The sequence below is a fragment of the Cryphonectria parasitica genome (assembly GCF_011745365.1).
Source record: "Cryphonectria parasitica EP155 unplaced genomic scaffold M406scaffold_3, whole genome shotgun sequence".
Classification (NCBI taxonomy): Eukaryota; Fungi; Ascomycota; class Sordariomycetes; order Diaporthales; family Cryphonectriaceae; genus Cryphonectria; species Cryphonectria parasitica.
The window spans coordinates 3,318,042-3,323,853 of NW_024468911.1; the positions used below are offsets into that span (position 1 = coordinate 3,318,042).

At 47.2% G+C, this 5,812-nt stretch overlaps 1 non-coding gene across 1 annotated transcript; it reads right to left on the reverse strand.

Annotated features, from left to right (window-relative positions):
* M406DRAFT_t46 lies at positions 1-74 on the reverse strand. Its single transcript has one exon. It is a non-coding gene; the product is annotated as a tRNA-Asn (tRNA).
* Between the last annotated feature and the right edge of the window lie 5,738 nt (positions 75-5,812).

Consider the following 5,812-nt stretch of genomic DNA (forward strand, 5'->3'; position numbering starts at 1 on the left):
CTCCCCCGCCTGGGATCGAACCAGGAATCTCTCGATTAACAGTCGAACGCCTTAGCCAATTAGGCCACGGAGGATACGATGCATATTCACGACGCAAAACCATTGGTATCATATAGTTTTAGTTATGAGAACACTTTGTGGTTATTCCGCAACGACTAATATTTGTGTTCAGAAGATTGTACTCAAGTATGATTGTTGCGATCGCAATCCCAGTCGCAATAGAATGTACTGGCAGAACCTGTTGCAACCAGCTACGAGTTTCTCTGCTTGCATTGATATGCTATTCAAGACAAGGCTATACTGACACAAATCAGCAATACATTGTTTGGCGATCGACCTGCCATCATTGAACACTTCATTTGTTCTTAACCACGTGTTAAAGGAATTACTGGATCATTATCAAAAGTTCTAGGACTCAAAAGTAAGTAGGTACAATGTAATCAAGTCAGATATAAATAATTAAAAATATAAAGGCTTAGTTCAGTAATCTTGCAGCAACACTGACAATGACAACAGCTTATTCTGTCCGAGAATTGACAAGGTTCCTGCGTCCAGTTTTGAGAAATTGTCCCTTCTTATCATGGCTTTATTCCAAGGCTCTCATCACTTTCTAGCTTTGCCCAGGTGCTACCAAGTTTCTTCAGAGGTACTAATTCTGATCTGATCAAGTCTTCCCCGTGCCACTACTTTGAATCTGCTCAATTTGTTGTTTGGGTGCTGCTCTCAAAGCTTCCCAGGGCTCCAGTCTGCTCATTAAACTTCCGCTACGCTTTTGTTTCTCCCAGTGTCATTGTGTTGATCTCGAATCTAGTAAAGAAAGGAAAACTTCGACTCAGCTCTTGAAATTTCAATATGCTACTCTTGCATCGTAAATCACTGCTCAGTTACTGCTTCCTCCAGCGCTTATATTTAAGCACTTTTCAAATCGATTGCTGTCCGACTTCAGATGCAGTATTGAGAGTTTTAGCTATGAACTTGGGTTACAACCAAAGAGCTCAACAACCTACCCAAAAGTTCTCAATATACACTTCTTGTTGATAGTTCACCCAAGCTGTTTTCTCTTGCTGTCATTGGGAATGCTGCAACATCAAAGCTAGATGCTAGTCACGCTTCATCAGCTTGTCCTTTTGCAATATATGTACTTCCTCGCCCCACATAGCAGTGCTCATCAAGCTGAGCGAGTCTAATGTAGACATTCGATGCAGTCAATTAGAGATTGAAGCAATGATGTGTGTATTGTAGAAAGAAGATCAGCCAACGCATGCTATAGAACCCAGGTGACACGTGAAACATTTAGTATTCATTAAGAATTTTGCAAACCGATAAATTAGAACTCGAGCGCTGTCACACGAAGTGAACCATCGCCGAAGCAATGAGCAAGAGTCTTCACAATCCAAGTGTGCCTGTGAAAAAATAACGACAGGGAATCAAGGCCATAATGGCACAAGAATAGGGTGGAAAGCTTACATTGGGCCTGTCCAGAGGGTTCAAAACGGAGAAAAGAAGGGAAAGATGTGTCGGTGTTGCTGCCTGTTTGACAATATTAAAAGGAGGTGATGCTGCCCTTTTAGTAGCATAAGGACCCAGGACCCATTCCACTATATGTCTCACAAAACCACCACACTGGCTACCACGGCAGTGACTCGTTAAATCCTATCATATTTTCTCTTTACAATAAAAGACATGTATTCCAATGCGGTTTCCTCAACATTAGCTCCCTCTTCCCTCCTGTTTCTAATATCAACCTCATTCTGAACCTTCATGTATACTTTTTGCGTCGTCGATCAAATTGTCAATACACGAATGCTACATCAGGTTGTGTCCGTTGATCATGCTGGGGATTCCAAGTGGGTTTGACTGCAGTTTCCACATATCAAGTAATGCCTTAAGTTTCATCTTCTCACTACTTGGATTATTCGGTCAAAAACGAGGCAACGGCATTTCGAAATATCGTTACGAGTGTTACCTAGGTACTTTTCCAATCATTAGATTATTCGGTTGCAGGTACGGAATGGTCTCCATAAGTCAAAGGGGGGGGTTTCCGCCCACCCTGGTCAGCCACACCGCTTCTTCAACCCCCTTTAGTTTGATAGCGTTTTTTCATTCAATTGTATTCCAAACAACTTCATCTTTTCAGCAAATCCTCATATAATCATCATGAAGCCATACTCTGAATTTGAGCTAGATCAGGCTGTCGAAGCTGTCAGAAACGGCCTGTCTCAACGAAAAGCCTCGAGGCAATGGTGCATCCCAAGGACCACACTCCGAGATCGTTTAGAAGGAGCAACACCACATAAAACAGCCCACGAAAACCAGCAAAGGCTTTCAATTCCTCAAGAAAGGAAGCTAGTTGAATGAGTCCTTGTCCAGGAAAGCCTCGGGCTTCCACCAAGCCATTCAGAGCTAAGATACTTTGCTCAGAAGATTCTTCATATCCATGGCGATGATCAACCCCTTGGCACCAAGTGGACTAGCGCTTTTTTGAAGAGAAATCCAGAGATAAGGGTCCGGAGGACGAGGAGGATTGCCTCAGCTCGAACTAATGGCGCAACAACAGAGGTAATACGGCCTTGGTTTCGTCTCTTCGATCTTCCTCAGATCCAAGCTATTAAGCCAGCTAATCGATGGAATATGGATGAGGCTGGGATATTAGAGGGCCAAGGAGCGAATGGATTAGTCCTTAGTGGCTCTTCCTCACGTTCAATCCAAAAGAAAGAGCCTGGATCAAGAGCCTGGACCTCTTTCCTCGAGTGTATCTCTGCTACAGGTGCCTACCTCTTCCCTTTGGTTATCTTCAAGGGAAAAACAGTCCAACAGCAATGATTTCCTCTTCTTTTACAGCCTTTTGATAGCTGGAAGTTCACAGCTACTCAAAACGGATGGACAAACAATGCAATGGCCCTCGAGTAGCTGGAAAAGATCTTCATCCCAGGCAGCCAGCCAGCAGACCCCTTAGAAGCCAGACTATTGATCTTAGATGGCCACGGCAGCCATAAAACTGAGGAGTTTATGTAGCAATGCTATCAATACAACATCCTGTTGATCTACTTACCTCCTCATACCTCTCATGTACTTCAACCTCTTGATCTCGGAGTCTTCTCATCTCTCAAACGAGCCTATAGAACGAAAGTCAGCCTTGAGAACCAATGGGGGGATTCAACAGTCTTTGGCAAGCGAACTTTCCTCGAGTACTATCGCCAGGCTCGTATGGAAGGTCTTTCAAGCCAGAATATCAGGTCTGGATGGAAAGCAACTGGTCTGTGGCCTCTCAGGCTATCCAAACCACTCCTGAGCCCTCTTCTCCTTGAAAACAGCCAACCACACCTTCAAACTCAGTCAAATTCAGGCTCAGCACGATCAACAGCACCTCAGCTACCCCCCAAAGCTTCCTCACGCCAGCCAGCTTCCTTTTCAACTCCTCGAAAAGCTAAACAACTATACCAACAGCTACTACAGAACCGGAACCGTCTTTTATCAGTACCAGAGCAAGGTCTACTGTTCAGGAAGATAAAGAAAGCATATAGAGAGAGGGATATAGAGTTTGCTCAAGCCTTGGAAAGAAATAAGGCATTGGAAAAGCAAGTTGAAGCTATGAGGCCTACTAAAAGAAGAAAGGTTGATGTAAGCCCGAATTCGAAGTTTGCGGATATTGAGGCTATACAGAGGGCCCAAATAGCGGTCAATCAAGATGAGGATAGTCAGAATGAAGAGAACGATATCGAATTAGTTACTGATGAAGAGGATTGCATCGTGGTGAGCGAATAGTATGTAAAACTAATCAATATATATATATGTGTGGCAGTGGCCATAGGGGCCTTAGGTGAATGAGGCCTGGGTGGCCACCCTGACTCACTGGCCTGGGCCATTCAATGGAAAGGCAGTGAGTCGCCAGGTACGCTAGCTCAGTTGGGACTAGTGCTAATTGCCTTCTATATAGAAGGCAATTGGCAAGCGTGCCTTGAGATAGATTAATTGAAGAATCATCTTCCCTTCTACCATTTGTACAGCCCCTAGAGTGCCTTCTACAAGTGGTAGCTACGATCATACACTGCATTGAGGAATTCCTTGAGGATTCACCCCACGAAGCCACTGCGCTGACACGCCCACCTGGGAAATCAGCGGCCTTGGCAACCCAAAAACACCAAAAGCCCACTATCGTGAAGATCGTGGCACCAAAACAACAAGCCCTTGGCACCACGCTCACCTGAGACTGTGCCACGGACTTCCCTGACGCGTTACGCTCACCTGAGACCTCGCAAACAGGCGTTTTCATCAAAAACACCACAAAAAACCATCAAAAACACGCCCACGGGCATTCACAAGCATTCACAGCTAAGCTGTTTTTTCCTTTTACCCCGTCGCTGGTGGAAGCCCTGGCAGTTGAAATCAGCAAGCACACTCTGATCCTCGCGAGCACCATAGACATCCTCGCGCAGACGCCACGAGTTACCCTGGTTACGGCACGCTCGCCTGAGAAGCCTAAACCATCCCCTAGCCTTCATATCCATCTGTTGCTTGTCGCCAATTGGCTTGATTAACAGCGATTCACTGTTGATTTTAACCCTGGCAAGACAATCAGACAAGCTGAGCTAACTATGAGCGGTTTCTCAAAGAACCCAACTCGACCACCTATCCACCGTGCTACCACAGCCGACCTGGCTGCCAGTCTGGCGACACAGCTAGGCAAAGACCCCAAACTTCTTCACGGACGCTCGACGAGTGAAGACGCGATGGCCTCTCGAGAAGAAGAGACCGCCAGTCAGGACAACCCGTTCCAGGCGGGAGACTACCATGGCAACAGCTCAGCACTGTTCGAGTCCCCTGCTGCGCAACGCGAGACTGGCACCCTCCAACACGAGGATCCTGAAGAACCAGCCAACTTCTCAAACAACCCTGCCTTCAAGGAGTATATTCGTTACATCAAGACGCAGGCTGACGACGCTAAGATAGCCGCGATCCACGCAAACCTGGAAATCAGGAAGACCTCGGAGGTCGTGGCGCGTCTTGAGACCCAGCAAGCCACGATAGCTATCAAACAAGGAGCCCTCGATACTCAAGTCGGTAAACAAACCGACATGCTAGCCCAGCTGATGCGTCACTTCAAGCTTGGCCCTGAAGCCACCGCTTCAGATATTCGCTTTCAGGCTAGCAATGGTAATCTACCCCCCGCTGTACCTGGCCCTTCACAAGGTCCAGCAGCCCCCCGACGAGCTGTCCACTATGGCGCTGGAGGAGGTGACCCTGATGATTCGGGTGACGACTCCGACGACCAAGGAAGCGGTGACGGAGGCTGTCGTCCTCCTGACAGGCCTCTAGGACCTGGATCAGGCAACCCCCGTAACCAGCGCGACGACACTCCGTTCTCTAACCGATCAAGCACCCAGCACGTTACTAAAATGAAGAGAGAGGAACTTGGAGTCTTCGACCCTGAATACAACGACCCCGAAGATGTTGGCATGGTTACAGTCGGCAAGGACCTCGTCTTCACTGATGTCTGGTCCTTTCTAGACCGTCTTGAGTCCCTCAAAGATGGCACGAATGATGCTGATATTGAGAACGAGATATTGCGCATGTTCAGCACCTTACTGCAAGGCGCTGCCATTTACTGGTGGACCAACGAGTTGACCAACACTAAGCGCGCCGAGCTTCGTCGAGGAGGATATGGCGTCGTCACCAATCTCCTGGCTCAGCGATTCGCCATGGAACCCACGCGTGCCACGCGAAAGTTCCGCGAAAGCTACCTGACCTTGAGAAACATTGCTGAGGACGAGTTTGCCCTGCGAAAGTTCATCCAGAAGAACCTCCGATACGC